This window comes from Salvelinus alpinus, chromosome 27 (genome assembly GCF_045679555.1).
Source record: "Salvelinus alpinus chromosome 27, SLU_Salpinus.1, whole genome shotgun sequence".
In the NCBI taxonomy this organism is placed as follows: domain Eukaryota; kingdom Metazoa; phylum Chordata; class Actinopteri; order Salmoniformes; family Salmonidae; genus Salvelinus; species Salvelinus alpinus.
This window is the reverse complement of record NC_092112.1, coordinates 35,386,546-35,405,459: the sequence shown is the minus strand read 5'-3', so window position 1 is coordinate 35,405,459 and position 18,914 is coordinate 35,386,546. Positions and strand designations below refer to the sequence as shown.

At 40.4% G+C, this 18,914-nt stretch overlaps 1 protein-coding gene across 1 annotated transcript in view; it reads right to left on the bottom strand.

The window, feature by feature from the left end:
• Positions 1-18,809, bottom strand: part of btbd7 (BTB (POZ) domain containing 7) — a 109,570-nt gene extending 90,761 nt beyond the window's left edge. Inside the window, exon 1 of the mRNA XM_071370439.1 lies at positions 18,294-18,809. The gene's annotated coding sequence lies outside the window, so the exon portion shown is untranslated. The remainder of the gene's footprint in view (positions 1-18,293) is intronic.
• Between the last annotated feature and the right edge of the window lie 105 nt (positions 18,810-18,914).

The window sequence follows — 18,914 nt, the reverse complement described above, 5'->3', positions numbered from 1 at the left end:
ATTCTAATCTTACTTTTTTTTTTTGTATTTTCTTAATACTACATTGTTGGTTAAGGGCTTGTAAGTAAGTAATTCACTGTAAGGTCCTACACCAGTTGTATTCGGTGCATGTGACAAATACAATTATATTTGATTTGTATGGACCTCGCTTTGTGCACAGGGGCATTATCATGCTGAAAGAGTAAAGGGCTTTCCCTAAATTGTTGCCACAAAGTTGGAAGCACAGAATCGTCTAGAATGTCATAGTATGCTGTAGCGTTAAGATTTCCCTTCATTGGAACTAAGGGGCCTAGCCCGAACCATGAAAAACAGCCCCAGACCATTATTCCTCTTCCATTAAACTGTAAAGTTGGCACTATGCAGTGAGGCAGGTAGCATTCTCCCGTTATCCGCCAAACCCACATTCGTCCGTCGGACTGCCAGATGTTGAAGCGTGATTCATCACTCCAGATTCATCACTCCATGATAACGCTTGCATGAATGCCATGCTAAATATATGTTATTGTAATTGTCACCAATCAACTGCAATACACCAAATAATGATTAGAATTAGATGCTAGCTAGCTACGCTAACCATAACAGTGTTACTGTGTCTAGTTAGCATGCTTGCTAGCCCGACTGCTACATCCAAAATCATAGTGTTTCATCTTAGCGACTGTCTTAAACAGTACAAACATGTAGGCCTGTTAGATGAACCTTTATTATTACATTTACAAGCAAGCCCTTGTGAAATCCTAGTTTTCAGCCTGTATCTTTGGTGCTAACGTTAGCAATTCAAGCTAGCTAAGTAGCTCATTTTTAAGTAAATACCTGCAGTCAAGTGGTTAGATGCTTCAAGATCAAGGATCAAGAGCCGTGCCGTCTAATATTTGTTTTGTGCGTGTAGCAAACTGTGTAGCATTCTTTTATTACTTGTATAACTTTGAGCTGGGATGTCTGTTTGCAATACACTCGTAAGAATTTAGTTAGTGGTCTCTATGGGATTTTACATAAACCTTCAAGCTGCATACTGGACCCTATTCCAACTAAACTACTGAAAGAGCTGCTTCCTGTGCTTGGCCCTCCTATGTTAAACATAATAAACGGCTCTCTATCCACCGGATGTGTACCAAACTCACTAAAAGTGGCAGTATTAAAGCCTCTCTTGAAAAAGCCAAACCTTGACCCAGAAAATATAAAAAACTATCGGCCTATATCGGATCTTCCATTCCTCTCAAAAAAAAATGTAAAAACTGTTGCGCAGCAACTCACTGCCTTCCTGAAGACAAACAATGTATACGAAATGCTTCAGTCTGGTTTTAGACCCCATCATAGCACGGAGACTGCACTTGTGAATGTGGTAAATGACCTTTTAATGGCGTCAGACCGAGGCTGTCCTCGTGCTCCTGGACCTTAGTGCTGCTTTTGATACCATTGATCACCACATTCTTTTGGAGAGATTGGAAACCCAAATTGGTCTACACGGACAAGTTCTGGCCTATTTTAGATATTATCTGTCGGAAAGATATCAGTTTGTCTCTGTGAATGATTTGTCCTCTGACAAATCAACTGTAAATTTCAGTGTTCCTCAAGGTTCTGTTTTAGGACCACTATTGTTTTCACTATATATTTTACCTCTTGGGGATGTCATTCGAAAACATAATGTTAACTTTCATTGCTATGCGGATGACACACAGCTGTACATTTCAATGAAACATGGTGAAGCACCAAAATTGCCCTCGCTAGAAGCCTGTGTTTCAGACATAAGGAAGTGGATGGCTGCAAACGTTCTACTTTTAAACTCGGACAAAACAGAGATGCTTGTTCTAGGTCCCAAGAAACAAAGAGATCTTCTGTTGAATCTGACAATTAATCTTGATGGTTGTACAGTTGTCTCAAATAAAACTGTGAAGGACCTCGGCGTTACTCTGGACCCTGATCTCTCTTTTGATGAACATATCAAGACTGTTTCAAGGACAACTTTTTTTCCATCTACGTAACATTGCAAAAATCCGAAACTTTCTGTCCAAAAATGATGCAGAAAAGTGAATCCATGCTTTTGTTACTTCTAGGTTGGACTACAGCAATGCTCTACTTTCCGGCTACCTGGATAAAGCACTAAATAAACTTCAGTTAGTGCTAAATACGGCTGCTAGAATCCTGACTAGAACCCCAAAATTTGATCATATTACTCTAGTGCTAGCTCCTGTTAAGGCAAGGGCTGTTGCACCCTCGACAACTACTGTGATTATTATTATTTGACCATGCTGGTCATTTATGAACATTTGAACATCTTGGCCATGTTCTGTTATAATCTCCACCCGGCACAGCCAAAAGAGGACTGGCCACCCCTCATAGCCTGGTTCCTCTCAAGGTTTCTGCCTTTCTAGGGAGTTTTTCCTAGCCACCGTGCTTCTACACCTGCATTGCTTGCTGTTTGGGGTTTTAGGCTGGGTTTCTGTACAGCACTTTGAGATATCAGCTGATGTAAGAAGGGCTATATAAATACATTTGATTTGATACATGTACTTGTTAGCATTGCTAACATTCAGATTAGAGGCTCAATGGGGTTTTTAAATAGCGCCCCTTGTGTTCAGTACCGGTATTATTGAATATCCCGGTATGGCACAAGATCAGTATGACAGTATGCCAATCTATACTGAACAAAAATATAAACACAACGTGCAACAATTTCAAATATTTTACTGAGTTATAGTTCATATGAGGAAATCAGAATTGAAATAAATTCATTAGGCCCTAATCTATGGATTTCACATGACTGGGAATACATATGGCCACAGATACATGATGGCCACAGATACTTTAAAAGAAATTGGTGTCACAATTAAGCCTGAAGATCTCATCATGATATTTCTGTGCATTCAAATTGCCATTGATAAAATGCAATTGTGTTTGTTGTCCGTAGCTTATGCCTGCCTATACCATAACCCCACCGCCACCATGGGGCACTCTGGTAACAATGTTGACATCAGCAACCCGCTCGCCCACAGGACGCCAGACCTGTGGTCTGCAGTTGTGAGGCCAGTTGGACGTACTGCCAAATTCTCCAAAAATATGTTAGAGGCGTTTTAGAGTGGCCTTGTATTATCCCCAGCACAAAGTGCACCTGTGTAATGATCATGCTGTTTAATCAGCTTCTTGATATGCCACACCTGTCAGGTGGATAGATTATCTTGGCAAAGGAAAAATACTCACTAACAGTGATGTAAACAAATTTCTGGACAACATTTTAGAGAAATAAGCTTTTTGTGCACATGGATCATTTCTGGGATCTTTTATTTCAGCTCATGAAACATGGACCAACATTTTACTTTTATATTTTTGTTCAGTGTAGATACCGCCCAAGCCTAATTGGAACTAATAAAAACTCGGAAGTTTACAAGTAATTCAATACGAAAATAAAGGCTATTTGGAAAGCCCACAAGTTGAAACTTCGGTCGATGATGGTGGGAGTGGTTTTGCCGAATGGAATAACTGGAGTTTGCAGACTATAAATATAATTCTATGGGTTTCTGAGCGTCTATTTAAAATATTTACATGTTATTAGACAAAAACAACTAGAGCAACATATAGCAGTTTCAATATGACCAGAAAACTACAGACAGGTTATATAGAGCTCTGAAAATGACTGTCCATAATTTATTGTATTAGTCATTTCAGGGATCCTACTAGAAAACATCAGAGAAGCTCATCACTAAAAACAGTTGAGACATAAAATTACACTTAAACTGTGTAGGACATCACTAAATACTTCATAATAACAACCCAAATGTTAAAAGTGGTAGAGTTGTCCTACAAAATATGCAAAAACTGCCCAGGCAGAGATTCTTTGCAACCGACAAGACCACAATGAGACAAGAGCTTTCTGCATGCAACTCGGCATTCTGGATAAAGCCACAAATGCCAAGAGCACTTTCAGCCTATTGATTCATTTAGTGGGTTGGAGAGGAGGCGACAGCTAGAGAAGGGAAGGGAAGGGGGATGAGGGACAATGAGGACCAGACAGTAAGGGAAAATGGGCGGTTGGAAACCCCAGGTGGGACAATGCTGCCAGGCCATAGAACAAAGGAAAAAATCTGTTCCAGTCCAGTTCTGGTTAAGAATGTCATTTGGAGGAAAAAAATATGTTGCCAAGGACAACAAAACACATCCCACTTTTGTTTCCCTCTACAATTTCTCTCTCTGTTGAAAAGAGGCAGAGGTCAGGCAAAAAGTATTTTTGGATCTGTAGGGACCTTCAGCAGAATGAATACTTCACAGGGAAACCAATATTTAAAAATGTGCTACATTTTGGAAGTCTTATGAATCATTGCTATGCACAGGCAAAGTGCTGGGGTAGTGTAAGTTGCCTGTCCTGCAGCTGTAAGTTGAAGACCTTCATATTATGCTACACTACACATTCCCTTCTTAGAAACCCAGTATGCATTTGATTCAGCAGTGATATATCTACCAAACATCCATCTATCTATCTATTTATAACAAATAGCATAAACACATTAGTTACCAATATAAAAAGACAACAAAAATATTATGTCACTTTTACCCTTGCTGTCAGTTGAAGGACCAACTGCTGTTTAAGAGGCTCTTGGAGGGAGCACATTATAGGATCATAGCTGGCTGGCCTGGCAGGAGATGAGGAGATGGGTGTTGCTCTTTGGGCCAGTTGCAACTGCTTCCTCATTAGCACCATTTTCTCTGTCAGTGCTTGGTAATCTAATCGTCAAGTAATTTACTTCTAAACTGGTTGCACTTGCACTTGGCCTATTGAGAGAATTCATTCTCTCAATAGGCAGTGAACTTCCTTTCATCTGCACAACAACATCAGGATTACCCTCAAACAACTTTCCCAAAGAAAAACTCTCACTTAAACAAGGAGTCTGTTTTCTGTTCTTGCGTTACATATGCAAGTCCCAAGTGGAATTCTGCAGAAGTCTACTTTGAGGAAATCATAGGATGTAAATGCATGTCTACTTCTCCATTCGGATAACTTAAATGTATATTCTTCTTGTCCGACTATTAGTTCTAGTGAAATAATGGACTAAGTGGACTTCAACACCAAATTGATTTGGAGCGGTTTTTCCATACTCTGGCCTGTTTTCTCCCTTTGGTTCGTTTGGACTGGTGTGAACACTATCCTCACTAGGAGTGCACAAAAAAAACATGGTTCGCTCAAAAAGGGTGGTCTCGGTCCGATTCCACCAAACACAGGAAAAGAACCAGAGGCGCAGAGTATTATTGGTTGTTTTACTGCAAGCATTTAATGAAATGCACGCAATACCATAACTTCACATCTCTGAAACATTCTGTGAGTAGCAGAGCATTTATGAGCGCATCTGATGCGGATTAGGGGAGACATGGACTAAACCAGGGATATAGGCTACTGAATATAACCTATTCACGTGGCAGTTAGGGGGGGTTATTGCGCTGTTTCTCCCGCATGTTGTTGGAAGACCAAAGCGAAAGTAATATGAACCTTGTGACAGACAAGTTATGCTTCTTGATAATCATATTTGATTTAACATGAGCCTTTCTCTAAAATAAACAAATTACTTTCATGAAAATTTGGTTTTGTTTAGGCATTTTAGCTCATTTGACATTTGGCAATGTGAAACCAAGGGGAACAAAATAAATGTAATGCAATTTAATAAATAACCAAGCTATGACTCAAACTAGGCCTAAAGCTCAGAACTGTGTGTGAAAAATACCTAAGTGGTCACTCGGTAATAGTGGACTAATAAGTGGTTTTGGTCACGAATACCATCTGTAGTTCACCCACTATTGCTTTTCAAATAGACCAGTAGTCTACTAATGACTAGGTCATAGACCCCAAAAAAATCAACAAAGGACACAAGAGAAGCACATCCACCTCCATTGAGAGGGAGAAGGACTTCTGTTCCACATAGAAAAGAAAGGATGTGACCTCTGGCTTGTTTACTGAGATGCACTGCTGGTCAAACTGAGAGAATCGGACCCCGCTGGTATAGGATTACTGAGGCCCAACAAGACGACAAATGGCCTGATTTAGCCTACGTGTGCCTCCCCCATTGTCTGTTTTCAAGGCAAACTGACTTCCATAACCAGAATGGAAGGGGCCTGGTTAGAGCAAAAGAGAAAGTGCATAAGAGACTAGTCATTGGCACTGAAGGAAATCTCCACAGAGCTGAAAAGGAGCAACACCATAATGTGTTAGCAGGGGTTTTTCTGCATCTTAAGTCTTGGGCGGGCCACCTATGTTCAAACAGTAAAATAATAAAACATTTGTTTTATAATTTTTTCAGTGTAAACTTTAACCAGATACAAAGTACGTATAAAATATAACGCACCTATACAGAGCTTGACATTAACGCTTGTCCCGAACAAAAGGACAAGTTTATTTTTAAATTAAAAAAAAATAGGTCGGACAATAATATAGATTTAAGTAATCCGAATGGACAAATAAAAACATTTATCACAATATCAAACAATTACTGGATCAGAGAGGCCAACGTGTTAAAAGTATAGGTGATATTCATATTGGCTACAGACTCAGGTCAAAACCGATGCTGACATGAGGGAGGCAACATAAAATGTAGCCAAACTTTAATGAGACTTTTAATTACATAAATATGGCCTAAACACCAGTCATGTTTGAAAAATGTAATGAAGGATTATTAACATCTAAAGGCTTGATTCTGTCGACATACCTACTCGAACCACCGAACACTGGAGAGTAACGGACAGTGCCTGTTGCGCACTGCACATCATCCACCTTGAATCAGAGCGGAGGCGGTCAGCATTGCAAAACTATTTAACCATAAACTTAATGGTTTAAAACCTGGATGTTATATATGTCATTTTATGCAGCAGGTCTTACCTTTTTAGGTAAGCCAAAATACGATCATGGAAATGTTAAGGGAAATCTTTCATAAACACTTCATATGTCATGAAAAAAAATACTTTTTTCCATGGGTTTTCAAAAATCGACATTATTTTATTGTCCAGCAGCCAAAGGCATAATCCTACTCATATTAGTACCCCATGCTAGTTGATACATCTTTAGATCTTCCCTTTAAATTTATAAAGGATATTTTCATCTGTCACATGAATCCGCTCGCACCATTTGTATTTTGGAGCCTACAGGCATGTGCGCATTGTTTAGCTGATATGACAAAATACAACTTAACATTTTAAGCTAAACGGTCTGATCTGTTGCATCAGCCTCATTGCTTTTTAAAATGTTTTAATGTGCAGTGGTTGTATGAATTTTGGATCTGTCATCCCAGAACTGTCCCAGTATCGGGACAAGCTTAAATTCGAGCTCCAGAGGGAATTATTTTATAAAAGACAAAGTATTTTGCTGTGATTGTAATGTTGCAATATTTCATAGGCTACCAAGGGTGGCCAACCATTCTCCAGGAGAGCTTTAAAAGGGGCAGTGTTGTATTTCGAGACAGGCTTGAATATGCAAAAAAGCCAATAAGCAGAGTATAGTCTACATTTGTCTGATTCTCTACGGTAAAAAAGATAGTAATACATTTTGTAAAGTGGTTCCTTTCATCATACAATTATGTAAAAATGCTGTTACAGAAAAAGGTTGGGCAATATCCAGATATTCATACCGTTTCTGTACCATACCGGGGTATATGATATTACCGAATATTCACACCACAGGAAACTTATCTGGAGGCCTGAGCTGGATATAATTTGATACATCTTAGATTTCAGTAATAAGCAGTGGCATAGCACGCACCCCCCGAGATAGGGTATTGAAATAGCCCGGTATAAAAGAGTATATCGCCTAAGCCCATTACAGACCTTTTTTTAGCTTTTGTACAAGTAACAAAATCAGGGGCCTCCCGAGTGGTGCAGCGGTCTAAGGTTTCGGAAGAAGCATGGCTGTCGACCTTCGCCTCTCCCAAGTCCGTGCGGGAGTTGCAGCGATGGGACAAGACTAACTACCAATTGGATATCACAAAGTTATTGTCAAGCCCTGCTAAATATTTTTTTAATAAGATCATATTTCAGAACTCACAATCACCTAAATAAAAGCTACTGTCAGGTAGAATCTAAAATGTAAAAAATTAAGCATTCAGGAGTATTTGTCATGGCATGAGGCCCACATTGATTTTGATTTAATGTTAGAGTAACTCAAATTACATAAACCATGGCAAAATATGTAGAATTGCAGGAAATTGGCTTTGATTAGCCTACATAAAAAGATCTTTAATGAGGCCAAATCCTGTGAGAGGATATCAAGGAAGGAAATGTGTCCTCAAAAACAGTGTACCTCCAAAAACAAAATGGGAAATGAGGGCATAGCATACTGGCAGTGGCTACATGTCTTTAAAAAAGTGAGCAACTCCAACTGTACAGGATGTAAAACAATGACCAACTACAAGTTATGATTTTCTCATGTCAATGTTGCCTTTTGTATGTCCTTTTCGCTACAATCAGATGTTAATAAAATTTATTTTCACAAGAAGCCATTCCTACACAGCACAATCAGAAGTCTTAACAGACTGAAACTACTATCAGTCTAGTACAACACCAGTGGAGTGGGAAACAAATTAACCTGGCAGATTCAGTTAAGTGATGTGCCAAAGGGGGGGGAAGGATGTACATGGCAGGCCACCTGATGATCGCTGGGACCTCAAATGACAGATCAGCCTAAACCTAATGACAGTTACATTTCGAAGGTGACCGTTTCTGTTCAGGCCTAGCCCATTTATTTGGCACATGATGATTGATGGCCCTTTTGGCATTAAAAATGTAGTGCCACGTTTCCTATTACCACTTGTATATGATTTTTCGGAAACATTTGTCCATGTTGGTTTAAACGTTGACATTGAGTAGAGGCCTACACATGCAGTAGAGGACAACTGAAGTGAGATAGGGAATTTGACACTTTAATGAGAACAAACTGTCTAGCAAGTGTCTCTGTATTGCTAGATAAATTGAAGGTTTTCCATTACTATGGGTTGTAATACGACCTCCTTCCAACTGGCAATATGTTCGCCAAGGACACGCTATAAAAACATTTTTTAAAATCACATTAATGAGCCCACCAGTCCGACATCTTTTCACATTATACGGCAGGCGTAATAACAGAAATGCCTCCAACATCTATCAGAATGTATGAGACTTTAAAAGCATCTAAAATCAGATCATGGTGTTTAATATAGAGGGGAGGGAGGACACTTCATGTTTATTTTTGTCCTAAGACACTAAAAAGGGCGCAGGTTTTAAATATGTAGGGTGAACGTATCAGATCGCTGCAGCAATCTGGATGACTATGAAGCCCATGACGTGATGCATTCCAATTTGCTCAAGCGCATAGAAGTCCATCAAGACCAGAATGCATGACTATAAAGCAGAGTTTAATGATGTTCTGAAAGAAATATGTCGAAGAGATACATTTCCAAGAACAAAACGTTTGCTTTGGGCACTTTTTGTAACCTAATCTACAAACAACTTTTGCTGATATTGAAGCCTACCTGATATATGCTCACACACACTATAATTTAGTTTTCTTAGGCAAATCAAAGCAAAAAAATTGGTTTCCAGTAATAAAAAATGGAGGGGTTGCATGACCACTCTCAGGAAGCCCCTTCCCCATAGCTAAACAACCTTACATGCTACTTTACGCACAATGTTTTTTGCATAGCTGATACTCCCTCTGCTGATGCTTCCCCCTCTCTTCCTGTTTTCATTCACCCCAGGGCGATGATCAGACATATTTGTCCTTGTCCATGTTGTAAAAACTTCTGTCGATTGTAACTAACCACACAAATCGAATTTACCGCCCACACACATTGTGGCTTATGAGCGGCAGACTGATCACTTGAATTGACGGGCATGTTGTCAAACTCCAGTTACGGAACAGTATCAGGCAAATTTCAATAATGCGCCATCCATCGAATCATGCGGTGTTGCCTAATTACTGAGAAGCGACATAACGGTTGTATGTTATTTATGATCAAATGTAGATTGTTTTTACCCCAATGCAATGTGTAGACAGGCCTAGTGATGCTCTGCCATTTCTCAGAATGGTGTTATATAACTAATAGCACAGTATAACATTACTGTTAGACTAAAGATAACAGGAAATGTCTTGTGAGATTTTAGGATGTTTGTGCTCATGTGCTGAATGGTCAAATTGCTCATGCGGACAAAACTCAACAGCAAGCACCACTATGTGCTTAGATTGAAACAAAATACAGGTAGGCTTATTCACACAATCGACTAACATTTGTTCACATAAGTGGCTACACATGAAGGGAGGGTGAGCAGCAGCTACGTAAAAACATTTTTGTTTTGTAAAGTAACATGCACAGAACGTTATATGGTTGTTAAGCTATGAGGAAGAAGCGTCCTGTGGGGCAGGAAATAGTGGTTTGATCTGGACCCCCAGCCTCGGACAATACATTTTTTAACCCAAATTAAATATCCTTGACAAACATGGCTTGAAAATGCATTCCGAGTTGGTCGAGAGCCCACAAGCAATTTATACTGGTACGAGTATTGTTCCCCCAAGGGGGGAATAAACATATGGCGATAGCAGGTAGGACCAATGACGATTCCAGATTCACCAGGAGATTACAAACTATACTTACTTAACCCTACATCGGACCTTTAAATGCACCTTTACCCATAGCCTAGCCCATGTTCACCATAGCCATAAAACTGGTGGCACACTAGTTTGTGGACTTCCTTTATATATTTGTAGAACAGCTCTATACACAGAAATGCATGCTCCACTGTCGCACACAAACAAGGATAGACATAGCCCACTCTCTACCATGTTAAACCCTCATGCTTCTCTGTAAAGCACACCCGCTCTCAGCTCTGCTTCCTCTCAAAACAGCTTTGAGAAAAAGAAAATGCACCAAGCTGCTGTAATCCTTAAAAATGGACAAATGTGCTGTGACACAAGATAACGGTTAATACGCCAATCACTGTGATTAACCATGGTGTTACAAAAGCAATTTTAATGCTAAAACAATGCTTCCTGGGCAGCACAGCCACAAATGAACAAGGCGGCTTCTGGGAATACTCTGTAGTCAAAAAGCTGAATCAGGGAAACGGGGCCAGTGGAGAGAGATTGTGCACTTGAGGCCAGAAGGGAAGGTCGAGATGGATGCATGCGGTAGCTGTCAGCCACTTATGACACTGGTTAAATAAAAATTAAGTTAAAATAAAAGTGCTCATTCAGTATTGTTGTAATTGTCATTATAGAAATATATATACAGTCGGAAGTTTACATATACTTAGGCTGGAGTCGTTAAAACTTGTTTTTCAACCACCCCACAAATATCTTGTTAACTTCTCTAGGGTAGGTGACGTCCCACCAGGCCAACATCCGGTGAAACTGCAGAGAGCTAACATTTTAAATACACCATTCGTTGTATTAAACATTGTTGTAAATACATGCATCTTACATCATTTAAAAGATGAACGTCTTATTAATCCAGCCGCTGTGTCAGATTTCAAAAAGGTTTACTGCAAAAGCAAACATGCGATTTTCTGAGGACGGCGCCCCACACACACAAGTATTACTAGCATTTTCCAACCAAGCATTAGCGTCACGAGAGTCAGAAATAACAATAAAATAAATCGCTTACCATTGAAGATCTTCCTCTGGTGGCAATGCCAAGTGTCCTAACTACACAGTGAATGTTCGTTTTGTTTGATAAAATCTATTTTTATAGCCTAACACGAAACATTTGTAAACCGGTTGTGTCGTGATTTCCGTCTCATTCAACTTTGGACGAAGCGTTTGTGGTAATTACACACACTAAACAAACGTTTATCCAGTCATGGTTTCATTACAATCCTCTGGTTGTTACTAACACAACCATACATGATGGCTCTTTTCCCAGGACGTAATTGACCGAAACAAACCGATTTGAAGACACCAATCAATGACCTCATTGCGCACCAATGGTAGGACCGGTCTATCGTTGATTGACTGTATTTTGGCCTAATGACCACTGATCATCTTGAAATCTAGCTTGGAAGATAGCCAATGAGCTGAGGTAAACGGCAACATGTAATGGTTATATGTTTGAAGACCAGCCTTTGTCGTAAACTCTGGTGTAAAAGAGGTTAATTCGCCATTGCAAATCCTACTTGACGGAGCCACGAGTGTTACGCATAGCAGTACATATTCTATAGCATTTTCAACAAGTTTAAATTATGGCGAATAAATCAGGAAAAGCTAAAACAAAGTCTAGGTATACAGATTTAACCCAAATTATAGAGGAAATTGATAGAGACAGCCCCCCATCTCACAGCTAGCCTTCAGGGAGCTGCTCATCCAGGAGCTTGCTAGCTACAGCAAGTCCACTGCAGCACCTTCTGCTCCGTCAACCAGTGGTGTTCACCTGCCCAGATTCATCTCTGCAGGCATGAATGTGCCTCAGGGCAAAAAGGGCACAGTGGGGAGGCGATGTTGTGCCCTTTGTCACAGGAAATGCCCCATCACCTGCACCACCTGTTCAGTAAGCCTCTGCTTTACAGCAGAAAGAGACTGCTATGGGCCATGGCACCAGGACTGAGGGCTGAAGGTCTTCATAATATTTATCTATTTATTTATTTATTTATAAAATATACAATATTGTAAATAGAAAATGTGTAAATAGTTACCCTTGTTATTTGTTTGTTTATTATTTTATATATATTTTTTCATATATATTTATTTTTGGGGGGTGTGTTAGAATAGCATTTATGTATTTTGTATATAGTTATTTCCTTCAAAATGTATCACTACCAATTCGGCCACTTGGGTACATTTGGGTACATTTGTGTGGGACACCTGGGTGACTTCATGCTCAATGTCATGTAGCTCGCTCATTTTTGAAGTTATCTGTCTAAAACTTTGCTCAGCTATTGTTGCCATCTTATGTTCTTCATTCAAATCATCCACAGCATCCTATCTGTATGTTTGGCTGTTCTTGGTCATTTGAAAGATGATGCAGCAACAATAAAAAACAGATAACGTATGTTTATTTCCTTGTATTTTCTTCTACCAGATCTATTGTCTTATATTCTCCTACATTCAATTCACATTTCCACAAAATTCAGAGTGTTTCCTTTCAAATGATACCAAGAATATGCATATCCTTGTTTCTGGGCCTGAGCTACAGGCAGTTAGATTAGGGTATGTCTTTAGGCGGAAATTGAGAAGAAGGGGGGGTACCCCAAAGAAGTTAACAAACTGTAGTTTTGGCAAGTCGCTTAGGACATCTACTTTGTGCATGACAAGTAATTTTTCCAACAATTGTTTACAGATGGATTATTTCACTGTATCACAATTCCAGTGGGTCAGAAGTTTACATACGCTAAGTTGACTGTGCCTTCAAACAGTTTGGAACATTTCAGAAAATTATGTCATGGCTTTAGAAGCTTCTGATAGGCTAATTGACATAATTTCAGACAATTGGAGGTGTACCTGTGGATGAATTTCAAGGCCTACCTTCAAACTCAGTGTCTCTTTGCTTGACATCATGGGAAAATCAAAAGAAATCAGCTAAGACCTCAGAAAATAATTGTAGACATCCACAAGTCTGGTTCATCCTTGGGAGCAATTTCCAAACGCCTGAAGCTGCCACATTCATCTGTACAAACAATAGTACGCAAGTATAAACACCATTATCCCATGCTTTTGTTACTTCTAGGTTAGACTACTGCAATGCTCTACTTTCCGGCTACCCGGATAAAGCACTAAATAAACTTCAGTTAGTGCTAAATACGTCTGCTAGAATCCTGACTAGAACCAAAACATTTGATCATATTACTCCAGTGCTAGCCTCCCTACACTGGCTTACCGTTAAGGCCGGGGCTGATTTCAAGGTTTTACTGCTAACCTACAACGCATTACATGGGCTTGCTCCTACCTATCTTTCCGATTTGGTCCTGCCGTACATACCTACACGTACACTATGGTCACAAGACGCAGGCCTCCTAATTGTCCCTAGAATTTCTAAGCAAACAGCTGGAGGCAGGGCCTTCTCCTATAGAGCTCCATTTTTATGGAATGGTCTGCCTACCCATGTGAGAGACGCAGACTCGGTCTCAACCTTTAAGTCTTTACTGAAGACTCATCTCTTCAGTAGGTCATATGATTGAGTGTAGTCTGGCCCAGGAGTGTGAAGGTGAACGGAAAGGCTCTGGAGCAACGAACCGCCCTTGCTGTCTCTGCCTGGCCGGTTCCCCTCTCTCCACTGGGATTCTCTGCCTCTAACCCTATTACAGGGGCTGAGTCACTGGCTTACTGGTGCTCTTCCATGCCATCCCTAGGAGGGGTGCGTCACTTGAGTGGGTTGAGTCACTGACGTGATCTTCCTGTCTGGGTTGACGCCCCCCCTTGGGTTGTGCCGTGGCGGAGATCTTTGTGGGCTATGCTCGGCCTTGTCTCAGGATGGTAAATTGGTGGTTGAAGATATCCCTCTAGTGGTGTGGGGGCTGTGCTTTGGCAAAGTGGGTGGGGTTATATCCTGCCTGTTTGGTCCTGTCCGGGGGTATCATCGGATGGGGCCACAGTGTCTCCTGACCCCTCCGGTCTCAGCCTCCAGTATTTATGCTGCAGTAGACAACTACTGTGATTATTATTATTTGACCATGCTGGTCATTTATGAACATTTGAACATCTTGGCCATGTTCTGTTATAATCTCCACCCGGCACAGCCAGAAGAGGACTGGCCACCCCTCATAGCCTGGTTCCTCTCTAGGTTTCTTCCTAGGTTCTGGCCTTTCTAGGGAGTTTTTCCTAGCCACTGTGCTTCTACACCTGCATTGCTTGCTGTTTGGGGTTTTAGGCTGGGTTTCTGTACAGCACTTTGTGACATCAGCTGATGTAAGAAGGGCTTTATAAATAAATTTGATTAATTGATTTGTGTGTCTTAATTATTTAAATCACAGCGTGCTTAATTAAAGCATCAGACGAGCTCAGTAGCCTACATATAGTTGATTTTATTAAAATACACAGTGTGTCTATCTATAAAATTAAACATTTGAAAATTTAGACCATTCGATTGGTCGAAAGAACAGACGACTCCTGGTCGACTAAGATTTATTTTTTGTCGGGGACAGCCCTAATGCTGTGTGAGCAGGCTTCTGTTCCAGCCCAGCACTAACACACCTATTTCAACTTATCAAACCTAATGAGTTGATAATAATGTGTATTATTGCTGGGCTGGAATAGAAGTCTGCTCACTCAGTAGATCTGGGAGTGGAGCAAGGTTGGCCACCTCTGGGATGGACTTGTTTGTTCCCCCAAAATTATGCTTTAATAATAATAGCCTACTTACTAAGATGTCTAACATCTATAAATATCTTAAATTATTTGTACATTTTAAAATCATATTTTAATTATTCAAGATGAACTAGTGTCAATGTTCATTAATCACAAATCCCAATTCAGCAATAAAAAGGTATGAAGGAGATGTCTCTAATTTGTCTGCGTTTCTGTGTTGCTTTCTCAAATGAGAAAGTTGAGAGCTCCCCAATCGGTTTTCTTTGATTGTCGCTCTCTCAGGATATCAGCCATGTGAAAACATTTTGCAGCTTATCATAATGGCATGCGTCACCAATGCAGCCACAAGCCTACAGTATGATGGCATTACTGGCCTAATGGGCATGTGCAATCTATCTGCCCCTTGTCATTGTACATCTGAAGCCGAGAATAGCTCAACGCACACATCATTTGCATATTGATGAGCTACCTATACGTTCTCAATTTAAAATCATACCAGTGGATAATGTATGAGGCTAACCCTAAGCCAGATGTTCTACATGATATTTCTGACATGAAATTCTTTAGTGCAAATCCAACCTTGTATTCTAGGTACTGTACATGAAAATAACGAGCTGGCAATTTGTAGGCTAATTCAAAATATCAAAAAGGAAAATAATGTAGCATGGGGAGCATTGTAATTCTACCTCGTTTATTTGCTGGAAATGGTTTTAGAATATAGAGACAAAATTAGAAGGTCAACGGCATGGAGGAGGATTGCAGAGATGTTGGTGTTGATGGCTAAAGAGATTTGCACAGCCACAACTCCCTTTACCCAAAGTACCCATTCATGTGCATGTAAGCCCATGTATTTTTACAGAGTGAGCTATAATCATCAATGTCATGTCAAGTATAATGAAAGAGCCATAAGCCTTATTATAAACTGAGTTGTTCAAGCCCTGAATGCTGATTGGCTGACAGCCGTCGTATATCAGCCCACACACCCTCAGGCCTGATTGCTTAAATATATGAAAATCCTAATGTTAAAATCCCATAATCCAATTGGTAGCATATTACATGATAAATTCATGTTTAGTGTATCATTAACAACGTTATAATGAATGTAACTGGGATTTCTATTCTTGGGTGGGCAAATTTCACAATATAATTTACTCAGCACATTTACAAATGGTTGCTTTGATCACAGTTTTGAGGCTTAGGTTGCTTGGTGTTTATAACTAGCTAGCAGCACATGCAAACATTGTTGTGCAAATCTATCTTCACGCACCATCAACTCCAACAATCTCTGGAATCCTTCTCCATGGCCTTATGATTTTGTCTCTGTATTCTAGCGAAGCAAAATTATATAGAATTGGAAAACCAGACACAGCGATGATTGGATTTCCTCCATATTTTTTGGTTGTGCTTGCCCGGAACTAATGACAGGCGGAACTGTTTCATATACAGAAGATTTTCAAGCAAACATCTGCTCCTTAGCTGATTGGTTAACGCAGTAGCCACATGCTCTTTGGACTATGACTGCCCTTGGCCCTAAATTCTCAGCCCTTGAATGACGTTTTACATAGCTACCTTGACCCTAAATGTCCCTTGACCAAGCGAGGGAGAGTGATGATCGGAGAGGCAACGTCCTTGGTGGAAAGCTTGAAGTTGAGCTAAGAAACAACCAACCTAAAGCTACTAATGCAACGTTAGTGAATTGGACCTCCCACTTAAAATGGCAATCAAACTGCATCCAGTTTCGACGGGGATTCCCCCAAGGGAAAGTGGCTATTGCGAGGGCTGAGGGGTGAACATAACATGTTTGGACTGCAGCCTTTAGCTCTGCCTGCAGGGTTCGCGACGCTCAGTTCCCAAAACCCCCTGGGCATGGGGGCGGAACTTCGACTGGGGAATTCGGAAGTGGTGGAAACCCTACATTAATATTCAGACCAAGCATCGCGGCTCTTAACAAAACTCCCCCTTAAAGAAGACGCCTTTGTCCAATGACTTGTGTAATGGAACTGAGCGTCATGATCAAAGGCTACCCCCAAATGATCACTCAAATATCTTCTGTAATTGGCATGCAAGTAGCCTACTTCGTCGCAAACTCTCGCTTTTGTAACAAATGTTTGATTCTACTATATCGTATGGGGTTTAAGGGCAAATAGTAACGAGAAGAGGGAGGCAGAAAAGTCGATACAAAAATGCATAACCCATGGTCTGATGTTGGTCACGTGATACCTAACCTCGCTAACTAACTTAGCTACCAAAACATGACGAAACCCTCAACTTAACTAACGTTATAGTTTCACAACAAATGTACAGGTTGGCCAATAAACTAGAATAAAAAAGTACATTGTTAACCTGGTTAGCTTGGTGACATTGTCTGGCTAGCTGACTGTAGCAACGTAACATGATCTCTATGGTAGCTAGCAACCAACTTCAATCTCACTTCTGGCTAGAAAGTCGCTTTAACCAAATATTTTATAAATTATAACACAGATAGCTAGCTAACGCGTTACATCCTCAAATAGCTAACGTTAACGCTTAATTGTCCTTTGCAACTTTACTAACGTTACAGTACTCCATTAGTCTTGCATTGTCCACTTCAAAGTGATAGTTAGCCAAGGTAACGTTAGTTGGTCTGTGGGGCAAACTATCTGAGTCGGTTAACGTTAGCTTACGTTATAAGTTAGGTAGCTACTGTAGTTAGGCTACCTAGCTAGCGTTGTTGATCATTTTTCCAACTAACGTTCGTTAGCTGGTTTTCACGTTACCTGTAACGGTAACTAACGTTAGTTAGTGAGTCACTTGTTAACGTCAAATCATAGCTAGCTAACGATAGAAACGTTATATAGATAGCTAACGTTTGTTAGCTGCGCAACCAAGAACGTTGGGACGGTTAACTTAGCTAGCTTCGTGCTAACGCTAACTACCCGTGGTTTGTATCTGTCGATGATGTTGCAATTGCTAACGATGGGATATGAAGCAACGTTAGTTATCTAGCTAATGCAAATACAATTGAATATAGCTAGCTATTTAGACATAGCTATGAACTCCACATAAGTGTAAGCAAGCCTACCTCATAGGGTCAAGTATGATTTTGCAGCTCTCTTCCTCGTACGGTATGATTTGACTTCGTAGACTATTCGTTTGGGTTGCTACTTTAGCTAACAGTCCCCACGGTGGTGTGCAAGTTTAGCTAGCTAAAGCAACACAACCCAAAAACATAAATGTAGTCCTCACGCACTCGAGTGTCAACTGTGGAGCGTTGGTTTCTGGTATTCCGTTTTCCACTGTTTAAAATGGGTAAACTAGACTTCTCTTTTTGCTAACAGTGGGCTACTCCGCTTTGGAGTGTCAGGTTCCACGTTATACTGCAAAATCCATTGGCCAAAAGGTACACTGACCCTGGTTGATGTCAACTGCACGACACTTTGCTGATTGTTTGGTTTGTGGACGAGTAGCCGAGGCACAGTGGCAATGGTAGCTGTGGCCAAATGGAAAACTCCAGTGTTGCACATTCTGTTTAGGCAGGTGATGTTGGTCGCGTGCTCCCACTAGCTTCAAGATAACCTCATTGCACTTTACTTCTTCATATGGCTTTGCGGCAGGCTAGACTTTATGTTGCATATTGCTGCCTTTCACTGTTTGGAAAGTGCATAGCACATTTGCTCACAAAAGAAATGGGGGGAATGAAATT